This window comes from Oncorhynchus mykiss, chromosome 17, assembly GCF_057628025.1.
Source record: "Oncorhynchus mykiss isolate SJ-2025 chromosome 17, ASM5762802v1, whole genome shotgun sequence".
Lineage (NCBI taxonomy): Eukaryota > Metazoa > Chordata > Actinopteri > Salmoniformes > Salmonidae > Oncorhynchus > Oncorhynchus mykiss.
This window is the reverse complement of record NC_143038.1, coordinates 30,499,601-30,510,967: the sequence shown is the minus strand read 5'-3', so window position 1 is coordinate 30,510,967 and position 11,367 is coordinate 30,499,601. Positions and strand designations below refer to the sequence as shown.

At 40.7% G+C, this 11,367-nt stretch overlaps 1 long non-coding RNA gene across 1 annotated transcript; it reads right to left on the bottom strand.

Annotated features, from left to right (window-relative positions):
• Positions 1–5,524: 5,524 nt before the first annotated feature.
• LOC149975901 (uncharacterized) lies at positions 5,525–10,950 on the bottom strand. Its single transcript, XR_016487653.1, has 2 exons — positions 10,619–10,950; positions 5,525–9,423 (listed from the first exon to the last, which is right to left on the bottom strand). It is a non-coding gene; the product is annotated as an uncharacterized LOC149975901 (long non-coding RNA).
• Between the last annotated feature and the right edge of the window lie 417 nt (positions 10,951–11,367).

Genomic DNA, 11,367 nt, shown 5'->3' with positions numbered 1-11,367 from the left:
ATTGCAAAACACAGCTTAGCCTTTTGTTAATCCATCTGTCGTCTCAGATTTTGAAATTATGATTTACAGCGAAAGCAATCCAAGCGTTTGTGTAAGTTTATCGATAGCATATCATAACATTATGTACACTAAGCATTAAGTAGCTAGGCCACGAAAATCAGAAAAGCAATCAAATTAATCGTTTACCTTTGATGATCTTTGGATGTTTTCACGCACAAGACTCCCAGTTACACAACAAATATTCCTTTTGTTCCATAAAGATTATTTTATACCCAAAATACCGCTGTTTGTTTGTCGCGTTATGTTCAGAAATCCACAGGAAAGTGCGGTCACGACAACGCAGACGTATATTCCAAATAATATCCATAATGTCCACAGAAACATGTCAAACGTTTTTTTATAATCAATCCTCAGGTTGTTTTTAAAATATATATTCAATAATATATCAAACGGGTGTGTAGGTCTTTCAAAAACACTGGGAGAAACAATGGCCGCTTTACTATGTAGCGCAAAACTCACTCTGAGAGCCCCCATCTATCCACTTACGCAATGCAATCTTTCACGCTCATTTTTCAAAATAAAAGCCTGAAACTATGTCTAAAGACTGTTGACACCTTAGGGAAGCCATAGAAAAAGGTTGATATCCCTTTAAATGGAGGATAGGCATGCATAGGAACAGAGAGGTTTCAAAATAAGAGGCACTTCCTGATTGGATTTTCCTCAGGTTTTCGCCTGCAATATGAGTTCTGTTCTCAGATACAATATTTTTACAGTTTTGGAAACTTCAGAGTGTTTTCTATCCTAATATGACAATTATATGCATATTCTAGTTTCTGGGGCTGAGAAATAGGCCGTTTCAAATGGGTACGTTTTTTAGCCAAAAACAAAAATACTGCCCTCTACACGCAAAAGGTTAACTCATTAAGAATTTGGGTTACCATGAGAGCGGTTGTTAATTAAAAGAGTTACAATCTCCCGAATTAAACTCTAAAAGGTCTTTACCTATGACATCCATTAAACAGTCAAAGTATTAAATCATAACCTCTTATAGTATCATCATTCTGAACAGTTGTAACCTTCTTGGATCTGCAAAAACCCCAGCCTTACTTATGATTCAGTACTCCACAAATTGGTTTAATTATTATTTACTAGCTAAAAAATAATAACACAGAATAAACATACACACATACGTGAGAAAAGGTCCCTAGCGGACTGACACAACATATGGTGGCTTGTTACACAACAACATGGAGAGAGAAAAATAGATACTTATCGTTGACACATTTTAGAAACTACTCTCACAGTAATCATATACATTGTACACAAACCACCGCCCACTTGGAGTAAGAAATCATGAATATATTTACGTGTCCATCCTTTCATTTGCTATGGATCTCTGTCAGAACCAGCCTCCTCAAACTCTTACAGCAAATCCAATTCCTATTTTAACGAAAATACTTTCATAATTGTTCATAAATGTACAAAGTTAATGTAAGTTAATGTATTTCATATAGTGCATATGCTTTTCAGGTTACAGTATTTTAACCTGTTTAATGACATCACAAAATAAAAACCAATATGACATTCCTTTTCTATAGATCATCTCTGACCATTCCCCACGTTCTTATGTTAGAAATATTATTCCAGTATTTGCTTTAGAAACTGTCTGGAAGACTGTCTGTGTTGACAAAGAAACATTCCTGTGTGGATTTTGGAGAGGGATGTATTCTGGATTTCCTCTTCTTTAATTACGACAGAGTGTGAGCTGTCAACCTCCCACCAGATCCCTCCTCCCCTTTTCTGTGAGTGGGAGAGGTCTGGCTACTGTCATCCATTGCCAAGCTGCCCTGACCCATTCTGATCCTCACAGGACAGTCATGATAATGTCATCACACAGCTTACAAGTCATCCATGTCATTAAATACAGTCAAGCATTTCAGTTATAAAATGAAATAACAAAGGAAGCCTTGAGTAAGTAAACACTGAAAAAACACTCAACATGTTGGCTAAAGCGATTGAATTCACAAATGTTTTTGACTGTTTTCAATATTATCTGTAAAAGAGACTTTAAAATATTTTTGGGTTAGAACAGACTATATGAGATTGATTAATGACATGGATGACTTGTAAGCTGTGTGATGACATTATCATGACTGTCCTGTCAGGATCAGAATGGGTTTGTTTGTAAACAATGATTGTATTTGTTGAGCTGTTTATATGGTTCGAAATATATCTTATTTAAATGCATTTCACTGTAGCCTATGTAGACCTTAGGGTTTCCGTTAGGAAAATATGGCACTGTACAACGTGACCGGTCGGGAGTAGGCCTAGGCTACTAAGCGACTGTGAGTGAAGAGCAAAATAATCCTAACATTTCCACAGCCTAATTGTAGGCTGGCCAATATCCAAATGGAGATTCAGTGAAAATAAAAATCTGATTGACTTATCAAGACCAATCCCCATGCTTGTCTCAAAGCAGCACGTAATGATGCTGAAATAGTTGACCACACGCAGGTTGGTTATTGCTTCAAATCCTATTATAACAAATTGGATGACTTTGGGTGTTTCAGTAAGCAACAATGTGTTGCCTTCAGTTGCATTAGCCTACTTTATTCCAATATTTCCGTGATATTTATACCTATAGTAATTCATTATGGATCCATTCAGATGTGGTTAGAAAACATGTGGTGGGCTATGCATAGAGATGGGTGAAGTAACATGCCTCGCAAACACCCATGAATACATGTAAGCCCATCAAGGGTAGATGGCTTCTTTTGTATTCCAATTTATTGGAAAGGCTGCTAAACCATTTACACCTGGCACAAAAGTGCAAGAGATACCACAGCGTTGTTGCGTACTTACAGTACAGTGCACTTTCACTCCATTCCCTGCCTGACTCTCTATTTATCCATCTATCTATTCTGTAACATTCCACACGTAAATGTAATAAATAAAACACTTAGCTTAAGTCTTAGTAATATTTATCTGTGCTTAGTAGCCGAGGCTTTATGGCTACGCCATCAACTTGTTCATTTAGCAGACATCCTTATATTCAGTCAACTCATGCCTGTATATTTTAAGAACATAATTGAATATAACAGAACATTTTAGTTTATCTTATAGAAAAAAAACTTACAGTGTAACAACAGTTTTAGTAATGGGCTTCACAGTCCAGTTACACCTTCTTCTGACAAAGTAGAAACAAAAAAAGTGGTATTTTTTTGTGTGTGCACGCAAGACAGAGGAAGAGCAATTCTTACACCATTGTTCTAAATTCAATCGCTCTTCTTCTTCATCCTCATCATTCAGTTCATTCATATTCAATTGTAATACATTTTGTCACTTCTGTTCAACAACTCCAAATCGCTTCTGCATGTGCTCGAAACGGATAACATGAAATAACATGATATATAGGTCAGTGAAATAATCGAAAGGAAAAATGTGATTATTTATTAGCCTAGTGGATATAAGTATTTTAGGCATATCATGTGAATTAGGCCTAATTTAAATCATTGTCAAAAGTGCAAGAGATACTGTTGCATGACAAACAGGTGCTGTTAGATTACAATGTTATTTTTCTGCCCCTTCGGAACAGTGAAACAACATTACATAAATTATAAGTAATACCAGAGAGTCTGTTCTGATGAAAACAATTGTAAAGCCTTTAATACAGCATAGTGAAGTTTAAAAACAGCCGGATTTGTCAAATTGCTTTATCCGACATTTTGCGGTTGGGTGAGGCTTGGTGATCACAGAACCAGTAGGATATTAAACAAACACTCAAATAGGCAACAGAAGCAGGAACAGAAGCATGGGACTCACTCATTCCTGGCTTTCATTAAAAATAAGATATTTTAATGCAGGGTTAAAGACACATTCTTTCTGATTGTCTTTAGTCTCTCTCCTCTTGCTATAGCTCATTTCGTTTTTTAGTTATTTTGTGGATTATAATGGATTAGAAATTCATATATTTGTATGGGTTGATGCATTTTTTTAGGGCAAATCAGGTCTGTGATATTGAGTTAAAAAAATACTTTAGAGGACTTAAGCCTCGAACACATTGCAAGTTTGCCCTTTTTTGGCCAATTAGGCTACACTTTACAATAGGACTCAACTCTGACTGACTGCAGCATTTATCCATAGTCTAAACTGTGGCACAAATTGGGGGATTTTTCACATCTAGACAAGCTATTAGACTATATTTTTGTAAATTAACGGAGGTCTTAATGTTTCAGTCCGAGAGTCTCTCTCCTGCATCAGGCAAACAAAATCAGGTGGTCGCGGAGTTGAGAGAGAACTTGGGTAAATACAATGGCGCTATTACACTTGACATGTGGACTGACGATTTTCAAAAAATAGCATACTTGTGCCTTACAGCGAAGAGTGGGTGTTATCCACCACGGAGTGGGACAGTACAGCTCAAAACTGCAGATAACACACAGGCCAGCTATTGTGAAAAAATACTTGTCAGTCTTGTTTGATTTCCTCAATCACTTCAAGAGGCCTTCTATCCACCTGGTAATTGTGTGGTTCCAAACTATAAAGCGTCACCTACAGATGGATTTGTGGTTTCAGAGAGAAGACAGCTGTGAGCCTGCGACCAGGCCCAGTGGATGACATCCGTTTCCTGCATCCATTTGAACAAATCCAGAGATGAAAGGACTGCTTTTGAAGTTTTTGTTTTAGTATAATTATTTGTTGTCTATTTATTTGTTGTCTATTAGGCTCTTTAAAGCGATCTGAGTTATCAATGTGCCGCACTGTATTGTGAACATAAAAATATTTTGTTCTGAATTCATGGAATGGGTTCTTTTTAGCCAAATGTTGACTAGACATGGAGACAAATTAATTAATGCAGGAAAAGAGAAATTATAGCCTACTGTATGTAGTCAAAAAACAATTAGGCTAAATAAATTGATGTTATTTTGTTGGGTAACGGATAGGCTCTCGGAACTCATTAAGAGGGGGCTTCTTTCGTCAACATAATTATTCATTCAGAAGGTTAAACCCATAGGTCCTAGGCCTAAAGTAAATTCGATTATCAGGTTCATTTTTAATCAGTCTATAATAATCCATGCCATCTGGGAATGTTATAAAGTCTAAAGGGTATGGGCGGAGTTAGAAAGTTGGCTGACAGAAGTATTACAACGGAAAATAACTGTCTGCATATTTCAAGGCATGGCATATAAGAGTGCAGTGAGATACCCTATGGTCTGGACAAGACTTTTCTCATCAATCATCTTGAAAAATCATCTATTTAAAAACTGAAAATCAACCAATGTCAGCCTTTAAATGCTTTATTATCCAAACGTTGAAAGTTTGTGGGAGAGAAATAAAGTGTTGCAGTTTGAGGCCATGTGGCTGAGAGTGATGTGAGTGCTGGAGATGGGGGTGTGAGCAGGTGGGTCTGGGCAGGTGTGATGTAGCTGTTGATTGTATGTGTATGTTTTGTAATGTCAACAACAACAACAAAAATGTATAAAAAAAGGAATGCTTGCAAGCTTGCAACTCGCACCTGATTAATGAATATGAATAGGATTTATTTGATTTATTTTGTTTACATTCTTCGTTGTAACCACAATGTCACAAATAATTGAACACATACACACACAACATGAGCAGATGAACTTGGTCAAAACATTGCAGCACAAAGCTATATTTGTCAGCATTAAGCTGATTGACTCACTCATTCGTGGCTTTGGATCAAAATAAATAAGTACCAACATTCTTTCTGATCGTCTTTAATAAAGCTAAGAGGGTACTGAGCTTTATTTGGCCTGTGATTATTCTTCGGAACAACTTTCATCGGGTTGGTACTTCTCATCTTCCCAATATCGGTCTTGGAGACAGCCCAGAGCTGTTCTCCCACTTCATCCAGCCATGGTATGTGGGAGTTATCTTGGGCCACGACCATCATACTCTCGGCAGGAATAGGTTATTTCTTTGGTATCGCTCAAGTGGTAGCCCAGAAAAGGGGAGGAAAAGGTTGCTGTTGATGGTGACCACTTCCCATCACCTTCCCAGACTACCCAATCAGTGGCTGTCATCACAGTCTTCACCCAAGGGCCAACATCTCTTCATTCTCGATTTATTTATTTTTATTTTTTATTTTTACATACTACAGTGGGAGACATTACCTGTCACTTCATACAGTGTAATCTGTGCATCAGACAGCAGACCTCCGGGCCGCTGTAAATTCCTCACCGTAGTATATTCCATCAAATTGTCACTTCCACTCTGCATTCCACTCTGCATTTCTGCTTTGTCCATCTTTGTTGATATTCAGGGTCTTCTTCACACGAGGGGAGAACTGCTGTGCAGTGAAGATGTTCCGGGACCTCCCATGCACAGTGGTGTGGGGAGGTAAGTGATCTCTCTCGCAGTTCACCTTCCACCTCAGGATTGTTCAAATGCCAGGCATAATAACCCTGGGACACGCACGGGTGTATCTTTCCATTTAACATGTAGGGGGTAAGTGAGGCATTCTTCAGAGGGAATTCCTGATGCTCCAACAGTGTGGAGTATGTTTTATTGTTGAGGGGATTACTTTCAGGCCAGATTGTTTCAACACCAAGATAGCAGCCCCGGTGTCTACTAGGAATCAAATCTTCTGGCCGAGTATTTCAATTTCTATCAGAGGAGTTTCAATCAAAAAGGTGGTAAATTTCAGCATCTGGCATGCTCCTTGTGGTTCTTCATCATCTGAGTCTTCTTCTATTTTACACCTCATCCTATGTTCTTTGCCCACCAAAGGGCTTTCCAACCCTTACATCTTCAGGTGGGCCTGGCCATTCCCCCTGGTCATGTCCATCACCAGCACAGTCCCTTACGAAATGTCCCGGCTTGCTACAGTTGTAGCAGTTCCAGTCTCTCCCTCCAGAGATGCCTTGAGCTCCTCGCCCTCTGCCTCTTCCCCTTCCTCCTCTAAGGCCGTGTCCTTGACCTCCATGGTATACTCTTCTTCCTCCTCTATCGAAAAGCATCAACTGTGCAGGTTTAGCACCAGTCTTGGAGTTCTTCTACCTAATCTGTTTTTCTGCATGGGTGATGCGAGATTTGACATCAGCAAGGGTATTTTTCTCCTACCCAACACCCAATGCATGTACTTGTCACAGATGTCTTCAGGTCTTGTCGCAGGCCAGAAACCACAGAATGCCACAGCAGGCTGTCATACAGTGGCTTGCGAAAGTATTCACACACTTAGCATTTTTCCTATTTTGTTGCCTTACAACCTGGAATTAAAATGAAGTTTTAGGGGGTTTGTATCATTTGATTGACACAACATGTCTACCACCTTGAAGATGTAAAATAAAATACAAATTGTGAAACAAACAAGAAATAAACTGAAAACTTGAGCTTGCATAACTATTCACCCACATCAAAAGTCAATACTTTTAGAGCCACCTTTTGCAGCAATTACAGCTGCAAGTCTCTTGGGGCATGTCGCTATAAGCTTGGCACATCTTGCCATTTTTGCCCATTCTTCAAGGCAAAACTGCTCCAGCTCCTTCAAGTTAGATGGGTTCTGCTGGTGTACAACAATCTTTAAGTCATACCACAGATTCTCAATTGGATTGAAGTCTGGGCTTTGACTAGGCCATTCCAATACATTTAAATGTTTCCCATTAAACCACTTGTGTTTCTTTAGCAGTATGCTTAGGGTCAATGTCCTGCAGGAAGGTGAACCTCTGTACCAGTCTCAAATCTCTGGAAGACTGAAAAGGGTTTCCCTCAAGAATTTCCCTGTATTTAGCGCCATCCATCATTCCTTCAATTCTTAACAGTTTCCCAGTCCCTGCCGATGAAAAACATCCCCACAGCACAGAGGTGTTGGGTTTGGGCCAGACATGCAAAAGCAACATTTTAGTCTCATCTGACCAGAGTACCTTCTTCCATATGTTTGGGGAGTCTCCCACATGCCTTTTGGTGAACACCAAACGTGTTTGCTTATTTTTTTAATGAAATAGCTTTTTTCTGTCCGCTCTTCCGTAAAGCCCAGCTCTGTGGAGTGTGCGACTTAAAGTGGTCCTATGGACAGATACTCCAATCTCACCTGTGGAGCTTTGCAGCTCCTTCAGGGTTATATTTGGTCTGTTTGTTGCCTCTCTGATTAATGACCTCCTTGCCTGGTCTGTGAGTTTTGGTGGTCGGCCCTCTCTTGGCAGGTTTGTAACCCAACCCTGATCTGTACTTCTCCACAACTTTGTCTCTGACCTGTTTGGAGAGCTCCTTGGTCTTCACGGTGCCGCTTGCTTGGTGGTGCCCTTTGCTTAGTGGTGTTGCAGACTCTGGGGCCTTTCAGAACTGGTGTAAATATACTGAGATTATGTGACAGATCATATGACACTTAGTTAAATAAAGTCCACCTGTGTGCAATCTAACTATGTGACTTCTGAAGGTAATTGGTTGCACCAGATCTTATTTAGGAGCTTCATAGCGAAGGGAGTGAAGACGTATGCATGCACCACTTTTCCGTTTTTTTTTTAAATACATATTTTTAAACAAGTAATTTTAAAAATTTCACTTCACCAATTTGGATTCATTTTTGTATTTCCATTACATGAAATCCAAATAAAAATATTACAGGTTGTAAAACAACAAACTAGGAAAAAAGCCAAGGGGATGAATACTTTTGCAAGGCACTGTATGATTCTTGGTCATTGGTCAGACCAGAGTGCTGGAGGAAGATTTTCTCCATTCGTTCCTGATAGTCCTCAAAACTCTCATCGTCCTTCGTCATGGTGGAATGTATTTTCTTCCAGTCTGTGTGATTTGAGTATGTTGTCTTTACATTATCAAACACAGCAGTGAGTTGTTCAGCACGGTTGGCATCACTGTTCCAACCTCCCTTACACTGATTCCACTTGAACTTCAAATCAAATTGATTTATAAAGCCCTTCTTACATCAGCTGATATCTCAAAGTGCTGTACAGAAACCCAGCCTAAAACCCCAAACAGCAAGCAACGCAGGTGCAGAAGCACGGTGGCTAGGAAAAACTCCCTAGAAAATCCAGAACCTAGGAAGGAACCAGGCTATGAGGGGTGGCCATTCCTCTTCTGGCTGTGCCGGGTGGAGATTATAACAGAACATGGCCAAGATGTTCAAATGTTCATAGATGACCAGCATGGTCAAATAATAGTAATCACAGTGGTTGTCGAGGATGCAACAGGTCAGCACCTCAGGAGTAAATGTCAGTTGCCATTTCATAGCCAATCATTGAGAGTATCTCTACCGCTCCTGCTGTCTCTAGAGAGTTGAAAACAGCAGGTCTGGGACAGGTAGCACGTCCGGTGAACAGGTCAGGGTTCCATAGCCGCAGGCAGAACAGTTGAAACTGGAGCAGCAGCACGGCCAGGTGAACTGGGGACAGCAAGGAGTCATCAGGCCAGGTAGTCCTGAGGCATGGTCCTAGGGCTCAGGTCCTCCGAGAGAGAGAAATAAATAAAGAATTAGAGAGAGCATACTTAAATTCACACAGGATACCGGATAAGACAGGAGAAATACTCCAAATATAACAAACTGAACCCAGCCCCCCGGCACATCAACTACTGCAGCATAGATACTGGAGCCTGAGACAGGAGGGGTCGGGAGACACTGTGGCCCCGTCCGACGATACCCCCGGACAAGGCCAAACAGGCAGGATATAACCCCACGCACTTTGTCAAAGCACAGCCCCCACATGACTAGAGGGATATTGTCAACAATCAACTTACCATCCTGAGACAAAGCCAAGTATAGCCCACAAAGATCTCCGCCACGGCACAACCCAAGGGTGGGGCGTCAATCCAGACAGGAAGATCACGTCAGTGACTCAACCCACTCAAGTGACACACCCATCCTAGGGACGGCATGGAAAAGCACCAGTAAGCCAGTGACTCAGCCCCTGTAATAGGGTTAGAGGCAGAGAATCCCAGTGAAGAGAGGGGAACCGGCCAGGCAGAGACAGCAAGGGCGGTTTGTTGCTCCAGTGCCTTTCCGTTCACCTTCACACTTCTGGGCCAGACTACACTCAATCATAGGACCTACTGAAGAGATGAGTCTTCAATAAAGACTTAAAAGTTCAAACTCCAACAGAGTATTTCCTCAATTTCACGGGTGGTGTGGTCATACATGGCAATGATTGCTCTCACCTCTTCTTCAAACTTCACAGCATATTTTGCAGGGTTAGTCCATGCTGTCCAAACTTTTGTCTGGCACAGTACCTCCTTACCAAATTTCTTTGCCATCAATTTACTGGGTCCCTTTGGTGCCAAATCTGGGTCTTCATATCTCCTTTTCCCATTATTACTTTTAATTAGACCTTATCAATTTATTTTACTCTAACAATTATCCCACACATACCTCAATCATTCTGGGAACTAATTTCCCCTTTTCAGTAAATTAGTCAATCATACAAAAATCATTCCACTCAATCACTTACTATTCTCTAAATCCTAAATGGAGTTCACATAACTTCCACATAGTTCCCAGAACTACATAAGCATTCCCTGAATATCTACAGACAACGTTGCCGATGGGTCCTCTCTATCCCCGCATAGTCCCCTCTTGGGACACTGGATCCTTTTCTGAGCTTCTCAAACAGTTCTTATTGTTCAAAATTCATTTAACTTGACTTACTGAAATTCAGTTGTGACTCCTTCCAGGTTTCGTAGATGATGTTTTTCCTCCCGTGCAGCCCACAGTGGAGGTCTGGGATGAGGTCTGGTTATTTCACTTGCACGCCTTCAAATGGAATGCGCCACCGGTGTTCCCTAACAGACCATCACTGCCGAGCTCCACATGTCGAATCAATCATCCTGTTTTTTGACGCCAAATTGTCACGGAAATTACCACTAAGGACTCCAAGTCAACGCTAAATGAACAGAACTGTATTGTCACAGCTGGAGAGGTTGCAACAAACACAATACTCAAGTCTTAAGTCTGTCAGAAGCTCTGACGGTTTGCTCTCCCCTCAGTACTCTTTATACTTGTGCACAAACGAGGTGTCTCTGCTCTCAGGGTGCAATTGGCTCATCATGACCCTGCACACAAAGTTTCTAGGCAATGAGCCAAAGTAACAAAATGTTCCCTTCTTTCTGTTCTTCTATCAGTCTGCTTCCTGAGAGCAGTCACAGAACATCCTAAGGCAATAACAAGAAACAATACGCTGCATGTAGTCACACTTTTGCAGAGACAGAGAGGACACTAAAAGTTCCACTACAATGACCAACTGGCAAACATAAGAGAGTTATCATCATGTCATGCATGTCTTAGCACATCCGGAATCAACAGTAACAGCAGAATGCAACTGGCCAGCTCAACTAGCTGGCTTAACATTGCTTCGTACCCACAATGAGCCGTCTGTAAACAATGGCTCGTTGCGGGAC